This window comes from Aythya ferina (assembly GCF_964211825.1).
Source record: "Aythya ferina genome assembly, chromosome: Z".
NCBI lineage: Eukaryota > Metazoa > Chordata > Aves > Anseriformes > Anatidae > Aythya > Aythya ferina.
The window spans coordinates 9,758,229-9,779,015 of record NC_140299.1 but is presented as its reverse complement, the minus strand read 5'-3'; the positions used below and the strand labels follow the sequence as shown (position 1 = coordinate 9,779,015).

General features: G+C 53.7%; 1 long non-coding RNA gene across 1 annotated transcript; it reads right to left on the bottom strand.

The window, feature by feature from the left end:
• Positions 1-1,057: 1,057 nt before the first annotated feature.
• On the bottom strand, positions 1,058-11,955 carry LOC311426662. Its single transcript, XR_014686906.1, has 2 exons — positions 11,596-11,955; positions 1,058-1,628 (listed from the first exon to the last, which is right to left on the bottom strand). It is a non-coding gene; the product is annotated as an uncharacterized lncRNA (long non-coding RNA).
• Positions 11,956-20,787: the final 8,832 nt, after the last annotated feature.

The following is a 20,787-nucleotide window of genomic DNA, read 5'->3' as shown; positions in this document are numbered from 1 at the left end:
AGGGTAAGGCTCTGTTTTTTGGATTTCATGGTATTTGGTGGCATAGAAGGTCATTGGAATTGTAACTATTGACAGCCCTTTGGATTTCTCTCATATGATGCTGGGCAGTACTTTTTTTTTTCATGCTATGATGGCTTGAAGTAGAGGTTGCTACTCTGAGCACCTAGGGCTCTAATGCGGAGCTTGTCTCTTGTGAAAAGACATCTCCTGAAGGTGGCTTGGTGTGTCCGGATTTTCTGCCCTGTGAGGTAGGAAGTGAGGTGATTGAAGGAAAAGCATTGTTGTTCCAGGCTGTGAGCATAGCTCGTGGGCTTTTAAAGCAATAGTTTTGTAGTAAGGAGATAACCTGTGACCTCTACTGCCCCTCCAGTTCAAACCCATCTTGTCTGACACCTCATTGCCAAAGGCAGAGTGTGCAGAGATGAATGGGGCAGAGCTGTCTGCAGAGGTTGACTGGGAACAGAAGGGTCCATGGAGTAATTCGGGTTGGAAGGGAGCTCTGGAGGTCACCCATGCAACTGCCTGGGGGACAAAGCAGGTCTGGTTCTGTCAGGTGTCTCAGAGCCTTGTGCTGTTGAATTTCCAGTTGCCTGTTGTTATGAAATACTGGAGCAATTTTTTTTTGTCTGCTGTTGTGGTCACTGGGTGATGTGGAGACTCACAGGAGTCCTGTGTGGCATCTGGACTGGGTATGAGGAAGAGGTTTTTCACTGAGAGGGTTGTCGTGCACTGGAACAGGTTCCCCAAGGATGCAGTCACTGCACCAAGCCTGTTGGAGTTTAAGAAGCATTTGCACTGTGCTCTTACTCATATGGTCTGAATTTTTGGGTAGACCCGTGTGGTGCCAGGAGTTGGACTCGATGATCCTTATGGGTTCCTTCCAACTGGGGATATTCTATGATTCTATGATTCTGTGAAAAGAGGATGTAGGAATGTTAGTAGTTCCACCTCAACCCAAGGCTGAGATCTCAGAATCATGGGTGTGAGCCCTCTGGGGCAGAGGGATCATGATGGGTCCCAGAGAGTTGTCATGGAAACAGGAAAAGGCTTTTGTTTGTTTGTTTGTTTGCTTTTATAATGCTTGAAATTTAAATTGGGGAAGATGATTGGAATTCATCAGTTTTTATACTCACCCGATTTGCCAAGGTCCTTGTTAGGAAGGAACTTGCTGGAAAAAATTGAATGCAAAAATTTCTTTGGAACAAGGAAAAATGGAAATAGATTGAAAGGATGCCTTTTTCTGCCTGCCCGTGGCAACGGAAAGACAGAAACTCTTTGCCTTTGAGTGGGAAAATCCTAAGAGAGGATCTTGGAGTTTGAAATACCCCTTTGGGAAAAGGGGACACTGTTGCAATGTGCAAATGATAGCTACTGAAAAAGAAAAGAGGATGTGTATAATGGATGGACTGAAGTTTTCCAGCACTAGTTCTGTGAACCCAGCCTCTTTCCTTAGTCAGGATTGCATCAAGACCACGGACATGGTATACTGCAGCTGACCAGACTTCAAGGATACACCCCTAGAAGATGTGCAGGATTGGTATATGGACGGCAGCAGCTTTGTCCACCAGGGATTTCGCCTCACAGGATATGCGGTAACAAACGTCAGCCCAAAAGGTGGAAATCATCACCTTGAGAAGAGCTTTTGAGCTGGCAAACATTTGGGCAGATCTGAAATAGGCCTTTGGTGTGGTGTATGCACACAGGGCAATTTGGAAGAAGAGAGGACTTTAATCTTCCTCAATTAAAGATGCAGAAGAGGCTGATAGCAGTTATTAGCGGGAGAGCATTCTCCGCCCTGATGGACGGCTGCCCGACATCAGTGGATCATTACTGCAGCCTCCTGTCCTGCCCAGGGCAGAACCAGCCCTATCCAGCCCTGAGAACACCATCCACAAGAGCTTCTTCCAGAAGGATGAGGGGCAGTCCAGCAGAGAAAAGGAATTGCCACAGCCTCACGGATCGTCCATGGCTTCTTCAGCTGTTCCTGGCATGGCCAAAGTGGCTGCAGGACCAACAGCAGGAACACCTACAGTTGTGAGAAATGCTGAACATGGCATGACTGTGACAAACCAGAAGTTAGAGTCTTCCATGGACACTGAGAGAAGCATGCGGAAACCAAGTGGTTCCCTCCATACACAAACAGTGCCCGCATGGCCTGAGGCCACCGAAAATTTCTAAGATGGAGATTCTGGATTGCAAGGAAGGAAAGAGGAATCAAGAGCCTCACTCTGGGGTCAGCTCCTCCAGCCAGCCACCAGAAATGGACTGCATTGTCCAGGAATCACAGAATCACAGAATCACCCAGAAAGAGGGCTGTGTCAGACAAAGGGGGAGTTCCTGCGGCCCTATGGGTTGCCCATGCTCCCTTCAGCACTTCCCAGCTTGGCCAACAGGGAAAAAGGTTTTTCTTTGCCCCAGATAAATAGAAGAAATGGTACGTGTGCAGCTTGCAGGCGCTCAGACTGTGCTCCTAGCCAAAAGGAATGCACAGGGAAACTGGGCGGGCTCCCCAGGGAAAAGCAGCAACCCAGGACTGACATTCAGGGCTCTACATGAGCCAAAAATATCGTTCCATCATCAATCAAGGGGGGTGATTGTTCATGAGAGGTTGCTTGAAGCACAAGAAGGGCTGTCCCTAAATGCCCGTGCTGGGGCTGGCACTATGCCTCAACAAAGTCCCTCAGTACGCTTCATCAAGCCCAAGCCCCTCGTCCATCCGCACCAGGTGAAGCAGAAGAAGCGTGGGGCATCCATTGCTTGCCCAGATGCCTCCAGAACACCACGCTCCCACCCCGTGCCTGTCTATTTTCACAGCCCTGAGGCCACGTTTATGCTCCCCAGGGGATCACCGGGGGGAGCAGTGCTGGCATGGGCAGCGGCAGCTTTCCTTCTGCCTCCTGCTGCTGGTGGCCGGGGTGTGCGTGGAATGGCCCAAGTGGCTGCAGGGCTGGCAGCAGGACAAGCTGCGGTGCTGAGGCAGGGTGCTCATGGCATCTGTGCCTCGCTAGCCCCTGGAGCTGCACTTTCAGAGCAGGAGGAGGGTGGCTGGGCAGCCCCAAGCCCCGGCACAGTGTTCAGTGAGATTGGCTGCTCTGGCTTCAAGAGGGACCCGGTCGCATGGGTAAAACCCTGAGGACGCCATGGGGAGTGGCAAAGGCCTGGGCAGGACCAGAGTCCGGCATCGTCTCCCTGGTCCTCGGCACAGGACTGCGAACTGTGAGCCTGAAGGCTGAGCAGCGGCAAGGGTCAGAAAAGCAGAAGCACCATGGACACTTTGTGGGACCAGCCCCAGGAGCCTGGCAAGACCACTGGGGCAGCAGCACGGAGCAGGCCAGAGGCTCTCAGCTACGAAGGCTTGAAGGTGTGGGGTCTTGGGGCTGGGAGACTCGGGGCTTTGGGACTGGAGGGCCAGGATGTGTTGGAAGGGGTCCCGTGGGTCCCTCCCCAGGTTGGTCACTGTGCTGTGCTTCTGTGCCCACAGGGTGATGGCCGACCCCGGCGATCTCTGAGACGACGACAGCAGCAACCACTGGTACTGAAGCCAGGTGAGTCCCCCGTGGGTCAGCCTCAGCAGTGAGCAGCCCGTCCCTATGGGCCTGAGGTGGCCCTGGTGCCTCTCTCCCACTGCAGCTCAGACTCCCTCCATGTTTTGCAGGTGGAAAGTGGCGTTACAGGTCAATTACTCTGGACGACATGGTACACGAGTCCATCCTTCGCACACATGGGGGCCTGCCTCATGGAGGGGTGCAGCTCAGTCACCCATTCAGTTTTCCCATGGCCCCCTCCACTGTTCCTGACATGCCTAAAGTGGCTGCAGGACAAGCAGCAGGACCAGTTGCAATGCCAAGGAAGGATGAGTATGGCATTTCTGGAAGAGAAGACAAATGGCTCTCTTCTATCAACACCAGGGAAAGAATGGAAAAAAACACGTGGGCTCTCCAGAAAGAATGAGCAGCCACAAGGCCTGACAGACCTCAGACTTTCAATAACCGAGTGAAACCTGCTGCTGGTGGCCAGGGTGTGCCTGGAATGGCCCAAGTGGCTGCAGGGCTGGCAGCAGGACAAGCTGCGGTGCTGAGGCAGGGTGATCATGGCATCTGTGCCTCGCTAGCCCCTGGAGCTGCACTTTCAGAGCAAGAGGTCTGTGTGCAGCTCCAGGGACCATCACCCTGCCCATCGTCTCCTGCACAGCTACAAAGACATCGAGCACCTCCCAGGAGCAGGGATCCCCCCAGGCAGGCTGTGTCAGGCTGCTGTGCTGGAGCAGGAGCTGGAACCTGTGGGCCCTGGACTCTGCCCTGCAGGGCATTGCCCACAGCCTAGCCCGGCAGAGGTGTTTGTTGCCCCCCCATGTGGGATGGGAAAGAGAAGTGGGAGGGAAGAAAAGATAAAAAAAAAAAAAAATAAAAACTTGTGTTGAGCAGGAAGAAGTAATAATGCAGTTGATAATAAAACCTACAAAGCAAGTGCTGTTCAGTGAAATAATTGCTTGCCACCCACGGTCAGATGCCCAGCCTGTCCTCTAGCAGTGTTCCCCCCGGCCCAGATATCACATGGTGTGGGACATCCCTTTGGGGTCAGCTGTTATTAGGGGAGAAATTAAAAGGAGGCCCAGACAGCAAGAGCCCTGGCTAGGCAAGGAGCAATGTGCCCTATGTAAGAAATTTGGGCATTTGAAAAACCAATGCGTGGAACAGAAACGAAATGGGAAAGGGAACCGTGGAAGGGAGGTGGTGGTTGCACATGCAAAAGACAACTGAGGAAGAGCGTGGGAGTCTACCCCAGCAGATCCGTTGGCTGTAAAAATGAAGCTGGGGAAGGAGGTAAAAGAGGTGGAACTTATGGTGGATACGAGGGCGACATACTCAGTTTTAATGAAAGCATCAGTACCAGTGGGGAAAGATTAAATTGTAGTGAAGGGGGCAACTGGCAAATCTGAAAAAGCATATTTCTGCAAAGCATTGAAATAGAAATATGGGAAACAGTGGGGCATTCGCAAGTTCCTATACGTGCCCATCTCTCCAAAGTCACTTCTAGGGAGAGATTTGCATGCAGAGCTTGCTGTGCTGCTCTTGCCTCAGCTGCCTGCTGACAGGCGTTGCAATGTGGGGTTGGCTCCTGTCCTTGCTGTCAGCCACACACAATGCTGGGGTGGGGGTGAAGCCACGTGAGTCCCCCGTGGGTCAGCCTCAGCAGTGAGCAGCCCGTCCCTATGGGCCTGAGGTGGCCCTGGTGCCTCTCTCCCACTGCAGCTCAGACTCCCTCCCTGTTTTGCAGGTGGAAAGAGGCGTTACCGGTCAATTAGTCTGGACGACATGGTACACGAGTCCATCCTTCGCCCACATGGGGGGCTGCCTCACGGAGGGGTGCAGCTCAGTCCCCTTTCAGTTTTCCCATGGCCCCCCGAGTTGTTCATTGTATGTCTAAAGTGGCTACAAGACAAGCATCAGGACAAGTTGCAATGCCAAGGAAGAATGATCGTGGCATCTCTGATGCCCAGCCTGTCCTCGAGCAGTGTTCCCCCAGGCCCAGATGCCACATGGTGTGGGACATCCCTTTGGGGTCAGCTGTCCTGGTTCTGTCCCCTCCCAGCTCCTTGTGCACCCCCTCAGTGTGAGGAGTCGAAAAGTCCTTGGCTCTCTGGAAGAGCTGCTCTGCGACCATTATCGCGGACAGAAGCATGGAGACCCTCCAGAGGCTGTCTCTCCAGACAGGCCCAGCACCTGCAGCTTATGATGGCACTCCATCTGTCAAGGGCAGAGATTGAGAACTAAAAGATTTAGTCCAGCAATGGAGAGCAGTGTGCGCGAGAGCATTCTCTGTGCAGATGGAGGGCTGCCTCAGAGAAATGGGGAGTTCCTGCAGCCTCTTGTGTTGTCCCCGCAAAGCTGCAAGGCTTCCCTGGGCCAGTGCAGAGGTCCATGCAAAAGAAGCATGGGGCGCAGGCCAAAGATCCCTGTGCTGGGGCTGGCCCCCTACCACCACGAAGTCCCTGAATCCAGGCACCAGCTGGGCCTGAGGCCAAAGACTCTGCTGGCAGCTTCCACTTGTGGGCTGCAGCCGTCCCTCTGAGGGGAACCACCAGCACGGAGGGGACCACAGCATCTGAGAGAGCTGGGGCTGAGGCAGGCCCCAAAGGACACCCCATGACAAAGCCCTTGACGCTGGCCCTTCCAAAAGCCCTTTCTTAGCTGCTCCTTTCAGCACAAGTCCAGCCGTTGTGCTGAGGATTGTGCCATCAAGTGGCACCCAAAGTAATAAAGAGCTCCTTCCCAGCTTAGGGGGGGCTGAGAGGAGGCCTCGTGGCGGCCTGCAGCTTCCTCACAAGGGGAGCAGAGGGGCAGGCGCTGAGCTGCCAGAGGACAGCAACAGGGCCGAGGGAAGGCCACGGAGCTGGGACAGGGGAGGGTCAGGCTGGCTGTTTGGGACCACTTCTGCCCTGAGAGGGTGGTCCCAGCATCCCAGAATGGCTGAGGTTGGAAGGGACCTCTGAGGATCATCCAGTCCAAAACCCCCTGCCGAGCAGGATCGCCCAGAGCACAGTGCGCAGGATGGCATCCAGGCGCCTCTTGTAGAATATCTCCAGAGAAGGAGACTCCACAACCTCTCTGGGCAACCTGTTCCTGGGCTGTCAGCCTGACAGTAAAGCAATGCCCTCTCCTATTGCAGCGGAACCTCCTGTGCTTCAGTTGGTGTCCGTTGCCCCTCGTCCTGGCTTTAAATGGCGGCCTCCTGTACTGGATGAGACAGAAACAGCCCTTTTCAGCCCTGAGAAGACCAACCAGCACAGCTTCTTGCGGAGGGATGAGGGGCAGGCAAGCAGAGAAGAGGATATCTGCGACCTCATGCATTGTCCACGGCCTCTTCAGCTGGTCCTGGCATGGCCAAAGTGGCTGCAGGAACAGCAGCAGGACCATGTACAATCCCAAGGAAGGCAGATCGTGGCATGACTGTGAGAAAACACAAATTAGAGTTGTGCACTGACACCGACAGAAACATGGGGAAACCAAGTGGGCTCTCCATACAGAACCAGTGCCAACAGAGTGTGAGGGTGCCCAAGACCTCCGTATTGGAAATTCAGGATTACAAGAAAGGAAACAACACTGAAGGGCCACACTCTGGGGTCAGCTCGTGCAGCCAGCCACCAGAGAAGGACTGCATTGTCTGGGAGAGCATTCTCCACCCAGATGGAGGGCTGTGTCAGAGGAAGGGGGAGTTCCTGTGGCCCTATGGGTTTCCCATGCTCCCTTCAGCACTTCCTAGCTTTGCCAACAGAGTAAAAGGACTATCTTTGCACGAGACAAATAGAAGAGATGGCAGGTCTGCACCTGGCAGGCACACAGACTGTGCTCTTTCTGTTTGGCAGGCGGCAAGAGGCCTTACTGGTCAATTAGTCTGGACCACATTGCACATGAGTCCATCCTTCGCCCACATGGGGGGCTGCCTCACGGAGGGGTGCAGCTCAGTCGCCCTTTCAGTTTTCCCTTGGCCCCCTCAGCTGTTCCTGACATGCCTAAAGTGGCTGCTGGACAAGCATCAGCACGAGTTGCAAAGCCAAGGAAGGATGATCGTGGTGTCTCTGGAAGATAAGACAAACGGCTCTCTTCTACCAACACCAGCAAAAGTGTTGAAAATACACGTGGGCTTTCCAGATAGAATGAGCAGCCACATGGCCTGAAAGACCTCAACCTTTCAATAAACAAGATTCAGTATCACAGGGCAGGAAACAGGACTGAAGAGTTGTGCTCTGAGGTGAGCTCCTCCATCCAGCCACCATTAACGGGCTGCATTGTGCGGGAGAGCATTCTCTGCCCTGATGGACGGCTGCCCAACATCAGTGGATCATTACTGCAGCCTCCTGTACAGGCCAGAGCAGAATCAGCCCTATCCAGCCCTGAGAACACCATCCACAAGAGCTTCTTCCAGAAGGATGAGGGGCAGGCAAGCAGAGAAAAGGAATTCCCACAGCCTCACGGATCATCCATGGCTTCTTCAGGTGTTCCTGGCATGGCCAAAGTGGCTGCAGGACCAACAGCAGGAACACCTACAGTTGTGAGAAATGCTGAACATGGCATGACTGTGACAAACCAGAAGTTAGAGTCTTCCATGGACACTGAGAGAAGCATGCGGAAACCAAGTGGTTCCCTCCATACACAAACAGTGCCCGCATGGCCTGAGGCCACCGAAAATTTCTAAGATGGAGATTTTGGATTGCAAGGAAGGAAAGAGGAATCAAGAGCCTCACTCTGGGGTCAGCACCTCCAGCCAGCCACCAGAAATGGACTGCATTGTCCGGGAGAGCATTCTCCACCCAGATGGAGGGCTGCGTCAGACAAACGGGGAGTTCCTGCAGGCCATGCCCCCTTCAGCATTTCCCAGCTTGGCCAACAGGGAAAAAGGACTATCTTTGCCCCAGACAAATAGAAGACATGGCAGGTCTGCACCTGGCAGGGACACAGACTGTGCTCTTAGCGACAAGGCATGCACAGGGAAACTGGGCGGGCTCCCCAGGGAACAGCAGCATCCCAGGACTGACATTCGGGGCTCCACGGGATGCAACAACAATGTTCCATCAGCAAAGGGGATCATTGCTCACGAGAGGTTGCTTGACTCACAAGATGGACGGCGTCCGTGGCAGGAGGTGTCCATGCCGTAACATGCACAGGATGACCAGCTGCCTCTGAAACTGTCCACGACTGTTCCACTGCTTCCCAGCCCGGCCAACACAATTATGTACAAAGAGTCAGAGGTGTGCTTGCTTTGTGAAAGATCGCCAAGCGCCTGACTCTGAAGATTTATATAATTACTTATTGAATTAAAAGACCTTCATGTGGGTTCTGACTCAGTGTGCTTTTTGGTGCAACACTCTGCATACGAACGTACAGACCACACTGTCATCCTCTTTGTCATGTCTCAGGAGCCCTGGATTGTTAGCTCTAAGCCCACCCTTGGAAGCCCCGATGCATCTATTCCAAGCAGGAGATCGGGTTCTGATGCGAATGTGGAGACAATCAAAGTTACAACCTGAGTGGGACGGAGCGTTCCAAGTGCTCCTGACTGGAACTGAAAGGGCAGCAAGAAGGGCTGCAAAAGGGTGGACTCATTACACCCGGTAAATGTACCATCTAACCCTGCAGATATGTGAGAGACTGTCTTCACAGAGACTTTTAAGGTTAAAACAGTTTAAACTAACTCTTGTAAACCTTTATCTTCTCCTTTGAAGAATTCTTAACGAATGAATGAGTAAAAGGAATTGAATTACAGAGAATTAGAGTGTTTCCAGGGAACACTCCCTGGAAGTGGGAGAAAAAGAAGGGTGAGGGGTGGGGTATTGGCATTGTGACCGTAAAGTCAGGAAAGTGTTGCTCCTAGGATGGAAGGGAGCTTGCACCCTGGGGGCAATAATTCCAAACTTAACTCTTATTGAAGACCCACAAAGCCAACGCCCCCTTTAGAACTAATGCAGAATTGAGAGGTCTCCTGGTAGTCCTCTAGTAAAAAGAAACAGGGCATTGCACAGCTTTGCAAGGTGGTTTTCACCTTGGTTAGGGGGGAGTGAATTCAAAAAAGCTATTGAGACTATCTCAGCTAGAACTGAAGAGCTAGAAAAGAACACTCTAGATGCAGTCCAGGCACTACAAGAGCTGGTAACAAGTTTGTCACAAAATTGTACTCCAGATTCAGATGGTAGTAGATTCGGGAGATTCAGGATGATCGTGGTGTCTCTGGAAGAGTAGACAAATTGGTCTCTTCTACCAACACTGGCGAAAGTGTTGAAAAAACAAGTGGGCTCTCCAGAAAGAATGAGCAGCTACAAGGCCTGACAGACCTCAAACTTTCAATAACCAAGATTCAGGATCATAGGGCAGGAAACAGGACTGACGATTTGTGCTCTGAGGTGAGCTCCTACAGGCAGCCACCACAAACGGACTGCATCATGCAGGAGAGTATTCTCTGCACTGATGGACGGCTGCCCGTCATCAGTGGATTGTTACTGCAGCCTTCTCTATTGCATGAGACAGAAACAGTCCTTTTCATCCACAAGAGCTTCTATGCCAATGATGAGAACCAGAGAAGCGAAAAGGAATTTCTGTGACCTCAGGGATTCTCCACGGCCTCTTCAGCTGTTCCTGGCATGGCCAAAGTGCCTGCAGGAACAGCACCAGGACCACCTGCAGTACTGAGAAACGCTGGTCATGGCATGACTGTGACAAACCAGAAGTTAGAGTCTTCCATTGGCAACAACGAAAGCATGGGGAAACATAGTGAGCCCTCCATACACACACAGTGCCCGCATGGCCTGAGGCCAACAAAAATATCTAAGATGGAGATTTTGGATTGCAAGGAAGGAAAGAGGAATCAAGAGCCTCACTCTGGGGTCAGCTCCTCCAGCCAGCCACCAGAAATGGACTGCATTGTGTGGGAGAGCATTCTCCACCCAGATGGAGGGCTGCATCAGACAAACGGGGAGTTCCTGCGGCCCTATGGGTTGCCCATGCGCCCTTCAGCACTTCCCAGCTTGGTCAACAGGGAAAAAGGATTATCTTTGCCCCAGACAAATAGCAGAGATGGCAGGTCTGCACCTGGCAGGCACACAGACTGTGCTCTTAGTGACAACACATGCACAGGGAAACTGAGCGGGCTCCCCAGGGAACAGCAGCATCCCAGGACTGACATTCGGGGCTCTACACGAATCAAAAATATTGTTCCATCATCAAGGGGGGTGATTGTTCACGAGAGGTTGCTTGAACCACAAGAAGGGCGATGTCACTGGGAGGAGGTGTCCATGCGGCAACATCCACAGGTTGGCCTATCCCAGCCACCTCATGGGCAGTCCATGGCACACCCAGTGCTTCCCAGCCTGGCAAACACCATTACATGCATGTACAAGGACCAGGGCTGTCAAACTGACTATGTTATCATCCTGGATCCATTTGTGCCTGATGCCAGGAATGGAAAGAGCCCCCCACTGCAGCACCTCTCAGGATCACGAAGCTGCAGCTGAAGGAAGAGCTCCGCAGCAAGCTCCGTGAGCACATAACAAAGAAGTGCTGGGAAGTACAGCTGCAACGCTTGCCTGGGCCAGTGCAGAGGTCCATGGAAATGAAGCGTCGAGCGCTGCCCAAAAATGCCCGTACTGTTGCTGCCACCTGACCACCACAAAGACCCTCTGTACACTTCAGCAAGCCCAACGCTCTCGTGCATCCAGACCAGGTGAATCAGAAGAAGCGTGGGGCATCCATTGCCTGCCCAGAGGACTCCAGGACAGCACGCTCCCACCCCGTGCACATCTATTTTCACAGCCCTGAGGCCACATTTATGCCTGAGGAGCAGCGTGAGGCCCTGGAGCTGCACATTCGAGCCAAGAAGCTGCAAATGCTTGGAAGACATCTGGGCATGAAGCGTCCATCCCAGTCAGCTGTGCCCCAGGAGGAGGGTGGCAGGGCAGCCCTAAGGACCAGCGCCCTGCCCAGCACACCCTGCAAACCTACAAAGAAATCGAGCACCTCCTGGAACCACGGATCCCAGCAGCCAGACTCCACTGAGGCAGTGCAGAAGGACAAGTGGCAGAACCCAAAAGGTGGAAATCATCACCTTGATAAGAGCTTTTGAGCTGGCAAACATTTAGATAGGTTTGAAATATGCCTTTGCTGTGGTGTATGCACACAGGGCAATTTGGAAGGAGAGAGGACTTTTATCTTCCTCAATTAAAGATGCAGAAGAGGCTGATAGCAGTTATTAGAGGACAAGGAAAAAGGAGGCCCAGACTGGAAGAGCCCTGGCTAGGCAAGGAGCAACGTGCCCTATGTAAGAACTTTGGGCACTGGAAAAATAAATGCCTGGAACAGAAAAGAAATGGCAAAGGGAACTGGGGAAGGGAGGTGGTGGTCGCACATGCAAAAGACAACTGAGGAAGAGCGCGGGACTCTACCCCAGCAGATCCATTGGCTATAAAAATGAAGCTGGGGAAGGAGGGAAAAGAGGTGGAACTTAGCTGGGAAGACCCACCAGGAGAAGAAAGGCTGCTGCAGTATGTAGATGACGAGCTAATAGCCACACAGAGAAAAGAAGCATGTGCCCGTCTGTTTTCACAGCCCCGAGGCCACGTTTATGCCTGAGGAGCAGCGTGAGGCCCTGGAGCTGCACATTCGTGCCACGAAGCTGCAGATGCTTGAGAAATGTTTGGGCATGAAGCGTCCATCCCAGTCAGCTGTGCCCCAGGAGGAGGGTGGCAGGGCAGCCCTAAGGACCAGCGCCCTGCCCAGCACACCCTACAAACCTACAAAGAAATCGAGCACCTCCTGGAACCACGGATCCCAGCAGCCAGACTCCGCTGAGGCAGTGCAAAAGGGCAAGTGGCAGAACCTGCGGGAACTCTACTCTGCCCTGCAGGGCAAGGCCCACGGTCACAAGTGTCAAGCGAGGAAAGGAGTGACAGAGGACCAGGGGCCTGGCAGCTCACTCCTCCGGTCCAAAGAAATCCTCATCCTAGCCCCGGGGTGGGAGTGGTACCCACTTTGTGAAGCGCCAGCAGACTTGCGTTGGGCTGTGCCTGCAGGCTGGAGGGGGGTGGCAGGGAAGGGGTGTCCCTGGGCAGGGGGCTTGCCCATTATTAGTCCAGTGTGAATTCTCCCACTCCTCTCTGAATTCAGGGGTATTCTGACACTGACTGATGGAATACCCTGGCGTACCATGGTAGAGCAGGGCTCCAAGCAGCAGCCCATGGAGGAGACCACTGTGGAGCAGGGGCAGAGAGGGACCGAGAAGGAGCGGCAGAGATAAAGTGCTACAGACTGACCGCAGCCCCCCGTTCCCCTGCGCTGCTCAGGGGAAGGAGGTGGGACGGGGCAGATGGGGCAGGGAGAGGGAATCTTTCTCCCTGCTCTGAGTCTGCTTTGCCCATTATGATAATTGTTGAGAAATCTCCCCGTGCTTATCTCAGCTTTTGAGCCCTTTGCATGGTATTTTCTCCGCCCTTCCCTTTGGGGAGGGGGAGTGAGAGAGCACCCGTGGTGGAACTCAGCTGCCGACCCAAGTCAAACCACCACACTATACCACCTAAACTAAAGTCCCTTTGCTGCATCTGAAGTCCTTTCTTCCTTGTCTTAAGTGTACGGCCTGGGGAGAAGTTTGTTCACTTCTTATTTGCAGCATCCTTATACACGCCTTGATTCTGCCTTCTCTTGACGTGAAAGAGTTCGTCCCTTAATCCAATGTTTAATCTCTCCTTAGAGACCATGTTTTCTCAAAGTCTGATCCTAAGAAGGCTCCTTCTTAGCATCAGACTGAGTGGGTTCTTTGGATGCTTTCTGCTTGGTGTTTGTGCTACTTGAAATACAATCCTCAGAAACGGTCACGATTTCAGTGGAATTAATTCAGTGGAATAAATTCAGTGGAATTTCAGGGGAGTAGACCCCAAGCTCTGGTTGGAGCAGTTTTCCGTCAGCCGTTCCCTCTAACCTTCTTCAGCCTGCTGATGGGAGCATGAGGTGGGAAGGCTTTAGGAAGGTGCTATATGGGTGTCTTCCCTGAGCAAGGTGTTACACTGTCAGAGGGAAATCACTGCACATAACCCATTGGATGATTTCTTTGAGTATTTTTGCAGGAATAGAAGTTTAACTCATGAGTTCAAAGAGTGAGATGATTTTCATGCCATTCGTTTAATTTTCAATTTAAGGTAGCTTTTCATACACTTTGCTCCCATTGGAGGGGCCCAGCCGTGACCGCTCTCCTCTTAAGGCACCTCCAGCGTTAAGGAGAAGTGCAAAGACTTTGGGAGTGCCTTTTGTGTCTTCCCAGTGGGATGCTGATGCTCGAAACTTTTCTTTCACAGACTGCGACCTGAATCTCCAAAAACAAACAACAAAACCAAAGCGAAAGGCTTTTGCTACTGTCTCCCATGACATCCTGCTAGCAAAGCTGAGGAAGTGTGGGATAGAGGAGTGGGCAGTAAGGTGGCTTGAGAACTGGCTGACTGGCCGAGCTCAGAGGGTGGTGGTCGGCGGTGCAGAGTCCGGCTGGAGACCTGTGAGTAGCGGTGTTCTGGGAGGAGTGGCTGACACGCCAGAAGGCCGTGCTGCCATTCAGCGAGAGCTGGACAGGCTGAGGAGCTGGGCAGGAAGAAACCAGATGATGTTTAAGAAGAGCAAGTGTAGAGTCCTGCACCTGGGAAGGAACAGCCCTATGTATCAGTACAGGCTGGGGGATGACCGGCAGGAGAGGAGCTCTGGGGAGAAGGACCTGGGGGTCCTGGTGGACCACAGCTTGGCCATGAGCCGTCAGCCTGGTGGTCAAGAAGGCTTCCAGTGCTTCCCTGGACCAGTGCTGCAGTCCACTGGAAGCAGCCGCATGGGTCCCTCCCATGGTTGCTCACTGTGTCGTGCTCCTGTGCCCACAGGGTGATGGCCAGCACTGGTGGTGGTGGAGATGGTGTTGGTGAGCGTTGGCACCAGGTCATCCCCTGTGGGTCGGCCTCAGCATCGAGGAGCCCGTCCCTATGGGCCTGAGGTGGCCCTGGTGCCTCTCTCCAACTGCAGCTCAGGCTCTCTCCCTGTTTTGCAGGTGGAAAGCGGCGTTACCGGTCAATTAGTCTGGACGACATGGTACACGAGTCCATCCTTAGCCCACATGGGGGGCTGCCTCCCAAATGGGAGCAGCTCAGTCGCCCTTTCAGTTTTACCATGGCCCCCCCAGCTGCTCATTTTATGTCTAAAGTGGCTGCAGGAAGAGCAGCAGGACGAGTTGCAATGCCAAGAAAGGACGATCGTGGTGTCTCTGGAAGACAAGACAAATGGCTCTCTTCTATCAACACCACTGAAAGAGTGGAAAAAACACGTGGGCTCTCCAGAAAGAATGAGCAGCCACATGGCCTGACAGACCTCAAACTTTCAATAACGGAGATTCAGTATCATGAAAATGATACTGAATTCAGGAAACAGGACTGAAGAGTTGCGCTCTGAGGTGAGCTCCTCCGGCCAGCCTGCACTAATGGACTGCATCATGCGGGAGAGCATTCTCCGCCCTGATGGACGGCTGCCTGACAGGAACAGATTGTTACTGCAGCCTTCTCTATTGCATGAGTCAGAAACAGTCCTTTTCATCCGCAAGAGCTTCTATCCCAATGATGAGGACCAGAGAAGAAGAGAAAAGGAATTCCTTTGACCTCAGGGATTCTCCACGGCCTCTTCAGCTGTTCCTGGCATACCCTGCCATGCTCCTTGCTAGCCCCTGGAGCTGCACTTTCACAGCAAGAGGTCTGTGTGCGGCTCCAGGGACCATCACCCTGCCCATCGTGTTGTGCTCCACTACAAAGACATCAAGCACCTCCCAGGAGCAGGGATCCCCCCAGGCAGGCTGTGTCTGGATGCCGTGCTGGAGCAGGAGCTGGAACCTGTGGGCCCTGGACTCTGCCCTGCAGGGCATTGCCCACAGCCTAGCCTGGCAGAGGTGTTTGTTGCCCCCCCATGTGGGATGGGAAAGGGAAGTGGGAGGGAATCACAGAATCACAGAATTTTCTAGGTTGGAAGAGACCTCAAGGTCATCGAGTCCAACCTCCAACCTAACGCTAACAGCCCTCCACTAAACCATATCCCTAAGCTGTACATCTAAGCGTCTTTTGAAGACTTCCAGGGATGGTGACTCCACCACTTCCCTGGGCAGCCTGTTCCAATGCCTCACAACCCTTTCTGTAAAGAAGTTCTTCCTAACATCTAACCTAAAACTCCCCTGGCTGGAGTTGGAAGAAAACAAAAAGAAAAAAAAAGAAGAAGAAAAAAAAAAGGAAAAGCTCATGTATTGAGCAGAAAGAAGTAATAATGCTATTGATAATAAAACCTACAAAGCAAGTGCTGTTCAGTGAAATAATTGCTTGCCACCCACGGTCTGATGCCCAGCCTGTCCTCGAGCAGTGTTCCCCCAGGCCCAGATGCCACATGGTGTGGGACATCCCTTTGGGGTCAGCTGTCCTGGTTCTGTCCCCTCCCAGCTCCTTGTGCACCCCCTCAGTGTGAGGAGTCGAAAAGTCCTTGGCTCTCTGGAAGAGCTGCTCTGCGACCATTATCGCGGACAGAAGCATGGAGACCCTCCAGAGGCTGTCTCTCCAGACAGGCCCAGCACCTGCAGCTTATGATGGCACTCCATCTGTCAAGGGCAGAGATTGAGAACTAAAAGATTTAGTCCAGCAATGGAGAGCAGTGTGCGCGAGAGCATTCTCTGTGCAGATGGAGGGCTGCCTCAGAGAAATGGGGAGTTCCTGCAGCCTCTTGTGTTGTCCCCGCAAAGCTGCAAGGCTTCCCTGGGCCAGTGCAGAGGTCCATGCAAAAGAAGCATGGGGCGCAGGCCAAAGATCCCTGTGCTGGGGCTGGCCCCCTACCACCACGAAGTCCCTGAATCCAGGCACCAGCTGGGCCTGAGGCCAAAGACTCTGCTGGCAGCTTCCACTTGTGGGCTGCAGCCGTCCCTCTGAGGGGAACCACCAGCACGGAGGGGACCACAGCATCTGAGAGAGCTGGGGCTGAGGCAGGCCCCAAAGGACACCCCATGACAAAGCCCTTGACGCTGGCCCTTCCAAAAGCCCTTTCTTAGCTGCTCCTTTCAGCACAAGTCCAGCCGTTGTGCTGAGGATTGTGCCATCAAGTGGCACCCAAAGTAATAAAGAGCTCCTTCCCAGCTTAGGGGGGGCTGAGAGGAGGCCTCGTGGCGGCCTGCAGCTTCCTCACAAGGGGAGCAGAGGGGCAGGCGCTGAGCTGCCAGAGGACAGCAACAGGGCCGAGGGAAGGCCACGGAGCTGGGACAGGGGAGGGTCAGGCTGGCTGTTTGGGACCACTTCTGCCCTGAGAGGGTGGTCCCAGCATCCCAGAATGGCTGAGGTTGGAAGGGACCTCTGAGGATCATCCAGTCCAAAACCCCCTGCCGAGCAGGATCGCCCAGAGCACAGTGCGCAGGATGGCATCCAGGCGCCTCTTGTAGAATATCTCCAGAGAAGGAGACTCCACAACCTCTCTGGGCAACCTGTTCCTGGGCTGTCAGCCTGACAGTAAAGCAATGCCCTCTCCTATTGCAGCGGAACCTCCTGTGCTTCAGTTGGTGTCCGTTGCCCCTCGTCCTGGCTTTAAATGGCGGCCTCCTGTACTGGATGAGACAGAAACAGCCCTTTTCAGCCCTGAGAACACCAACCAGCACAGCTTCTTCTTGGAGGGATGAGGGGCAGGCAAGCAGAGAAGAGGAATTCCTGCGACCTCATGCAATGTCCATGGCCTCTTCAGCTGTTCCTGGCATGGCCAAAGTGGCTGCAGGAACAGTAGCAAGACCACGTACCATCCCAAGGAAGGCAGATCGTGGCATGACGGTGAGAAAACACAAATTAGAGTCTTCCACTGATACCGACAGAAGCATGGGGAAACCAAGTGGGTGCTCAATACAGAACTAGGGCCCAAAGGGCCTGAGGCACGCAAAACATTAAAGATGCAGATTCTGGAGTACAAGAAAGGAAAGATGAATCAAAGGCCATTCTCTGGGGTCAGCACCTGCAGCCAGCCACCACAAAGGGACTGCATTGTGCATTAGAGAATTCCCCACCCAGATGGAGGGCTGTGTCAGAGGAAGGGGGAGTTCCTGTGACCCTATTGGTTGCCTATTCTCCCTTCAGCACTTCCTAGCTTGGCCAACAGGGTAAATGGATTATCTTTAGCCCAGACAAATAGATGAGATGGCAGGTCTGCACCTGGCAGGCACACAGTCTGTGCTCTTTGTGTTTGGCAGGCGGCAAGAGGCCTTACTGGTCAATTAGTCTGGACCACATTGTACACGAGTCCATCCTTTGCCCACATGGGGGGCTACCTCACAGAGGGGTGCAGCTCAGTGACCCTTTCAGTTTTCCCATGGCCCCCCCAGCTGTTCATTGTATGGCTAAAGTGGCTGCAGGACAAGCATCAGGACGACTTGAGTGGCAAGGAAGGCTTCCAGGGACACTGAGAGAAGCATGTGGAAACCAAGTGGGATCTCCATACAGAACCAGTGCCTGCATGGCCTGAGGGTGCCCAAGGCATCCATGATGGAGATTCAGGATTGCAAGAAAGGAAAGGACACTGAAGGGCCACACTCTGAGGTGAGCTTCTCCAGCCAGCCTGCACTAATGGACTGCATCATGCGGGATCACCGTGGGGAGCAGTGCTGGCATTGGCAGCGGCAGCTTTCCTTCTGCCTCCTGCTGCTGGTGGCCGGGGTGTGCCTGGAATGGCCCAAGTGGCTGCAGGGCTGGCAGCAGGACAAGCTGCGGTGCTGAGGCAGGATGATCATGGCATCTGTGCCTCGCTAGCCCCTGGAGCTGCACTTTTAGAGCAAGAGGTCTGTGTGCAGCTCCAGGGACCATCACCCTGCCCATCGTCTCCTGCACACCTACAAAGACATCGAGCACCTCCCAGGACCAGGGATTCCCCCAGGCAGCTGGGCTGGGGGGCTGCCTGAGATGAACGGGGAGGTCTTGCACCTTCTTGGGTTGCCCGTTGCCCCTTCAGCATTTCCCAGCCTGGCCACAGGGGCAAAAGCACCATCTTTGGTGTAGACCAAGGAAAGGAAGGGCAGAGATGCACATGGCAGGCACATCGACTGTGCCCTGAGTTGCAAGAAAAGTGTAGGGAAACTGGGCAGGCTCCCCAGGAACAGGCAGCGCCTGCAGGCCATGCTTGTCCCCAACCACCCAGCGGCCGAGATGCGGGGCTCCAACCCAGGCAGAGGAGGTGAAGAGCTGCCAGCTGGGATATTTCCCAAAAGGAATCCATCAGCAATGGGGATGATCATTCATGATAGTCTCCTTGACCCAAATGAGGGCCACTGTCAGCAGGAGAAGGCGTCCAAGGGGCGACATACACAGGAGGACCTGTTCTCACAGCGTCTTGTATTGTCCATGGCACACCCAGTGCTTCCCAACCCCGCCAACACAGTACTATGAAAAGACTAGGCCTGCCAAATGGACTAGGTTACCAGCCTGGATCCATGAGTGGCTGATGTCAAGCATGGGAGCCAGCCCCACACTGCAGCCCATGTCAAGATCAAGATGCTGATCAGCCCCTCCAGCCAGCCAGCAGAAATGGACTGCATTGTCCAGGAGAGCATTCTCCACCCTGATAGAGGGCTCTGTCAGACAAACGGGGAGTTGCTGCAGGCCATGCCCCCTTCAGCATTTCCCAGCTTGGCCAACAGGGAAAAAGGACAATCTTTGCCCCAGACAAATAGAAGAGATGGCAGGTCTGCACCTGGCAGGCACACAGACTGTGCTCTTAGTGACAACACATGCACAGGGAAACTGGGCGGGCTCCCCAGGAAACAGCAGCATCCCAGGACTGACATTCGGGGCTCTACACGAATCAAAAATATTGTTCCATCATCAAGGGGGGTGATTGTTCATGAGAGGTTGCTTGAACCACAAGAAGGGCGATGTCACTGGGAGGAGGTGTCCATGCGGCAACATCCACAGGTTGGCCTATCCCAGCCACCTCATGGGCAGTCCATGGCACACCCAGTGCTTCCCAGCCCGGCCAACACAATTACATGCATGTAGAAAGACCAGGGCTGCCAAACTGACTATGTTACCATCCTGGATCCATTTGTGCCTGATGCCAGGAATGGCAAAGAGCCCCCCACTGCAGCGCCTCTCAGGATCACGAAGCTGCAGCTGAAGGAAGAGCTCCGCAGCAAGCTCCGTGAGCACATAACAAAGAAGTGCCGGGAAGTACAGCTGCAACGCTTGCCTGGGCCAGTGCAGAGGTCTATGGAAATGAAGCATCGAGCGCTGCCCAAAAATGCCCGTGCTGGCGCTGGCACCACCACAAAGTCCATCAGTACGCTTCATCAAGCCCAAGCCCCTCGTCCATCCGGACCAGGTGAACCAGAAGAAGCGTGGGGCATCCATTGCCTGCCCAGAGGACTCCAGGACACCACGCTCTCATCCCGTGCCTGTCTATTTTCACAGCCCTGAGGCCACATTTATGCCTGAGGAGCAGCGTGAGGCCCTGGAGCTGCACATTCGAGCCAAGAAGCCGCAAATGCTTGAGAGACGTCTGGGCATGAAGCGTCCATCCCAGTCAGCTGTGCCCCAGGAGGAGGGTGGCAGGGCAGAGATAAGGAGCAGCGCCCTGCCCAGCACACCCTACAAACCTACAAAGAAATCGAGCAGCTCCCGGAACCACGGATCCCAGCAGCCAGGCTCCGCTGAGTCAGTGCGCAAGAGGAAGTGGCAGAACCTGCGGGAACTCTACTCTGGCTTGTAGAGCATGAGTAGAACGTGTTTGTAAGTGTGGAAAGGAGTGACAGAGGACTAGTGGCCAGGCAGCTCACTCCTTTGGTCCAAATAAATCCTCATCCTAACTCCTGGGTGAGAGTTGTGCCTTGTTTGTGAAGCGCCAGCAGACTCGTAGTGGGCTGTGCCTGCAGTCTGGAGGGGGGTGGCAGGGAAGGGGTGTCCCTGGGCAGGGGGCTTGCCCATTATTAGTCCAGCGTGAATTCACCCATTCCTCTCTGAATTCAGGGGTATTCTAACGGGCACCTTCTCAAACTCCTAACTTGCAATTCCCAACTGGTAGCTCACAACTAGAGAATTCTAGAAGGTAATAGGGCACGTAGCAGTCATCTAACAGTTGACATGTGCAGCCAGGACATCAAAATACCTTCTTAGCATCAAAAGTGCAGCCCCACATGTTAGCCAATGCCCACGTGTGTAGGGTTCACTTCCTATGCCCCACTCAGATTGAGTACTCTAAAGCAGCAGCTGCTACATGCACTGAGGATGAT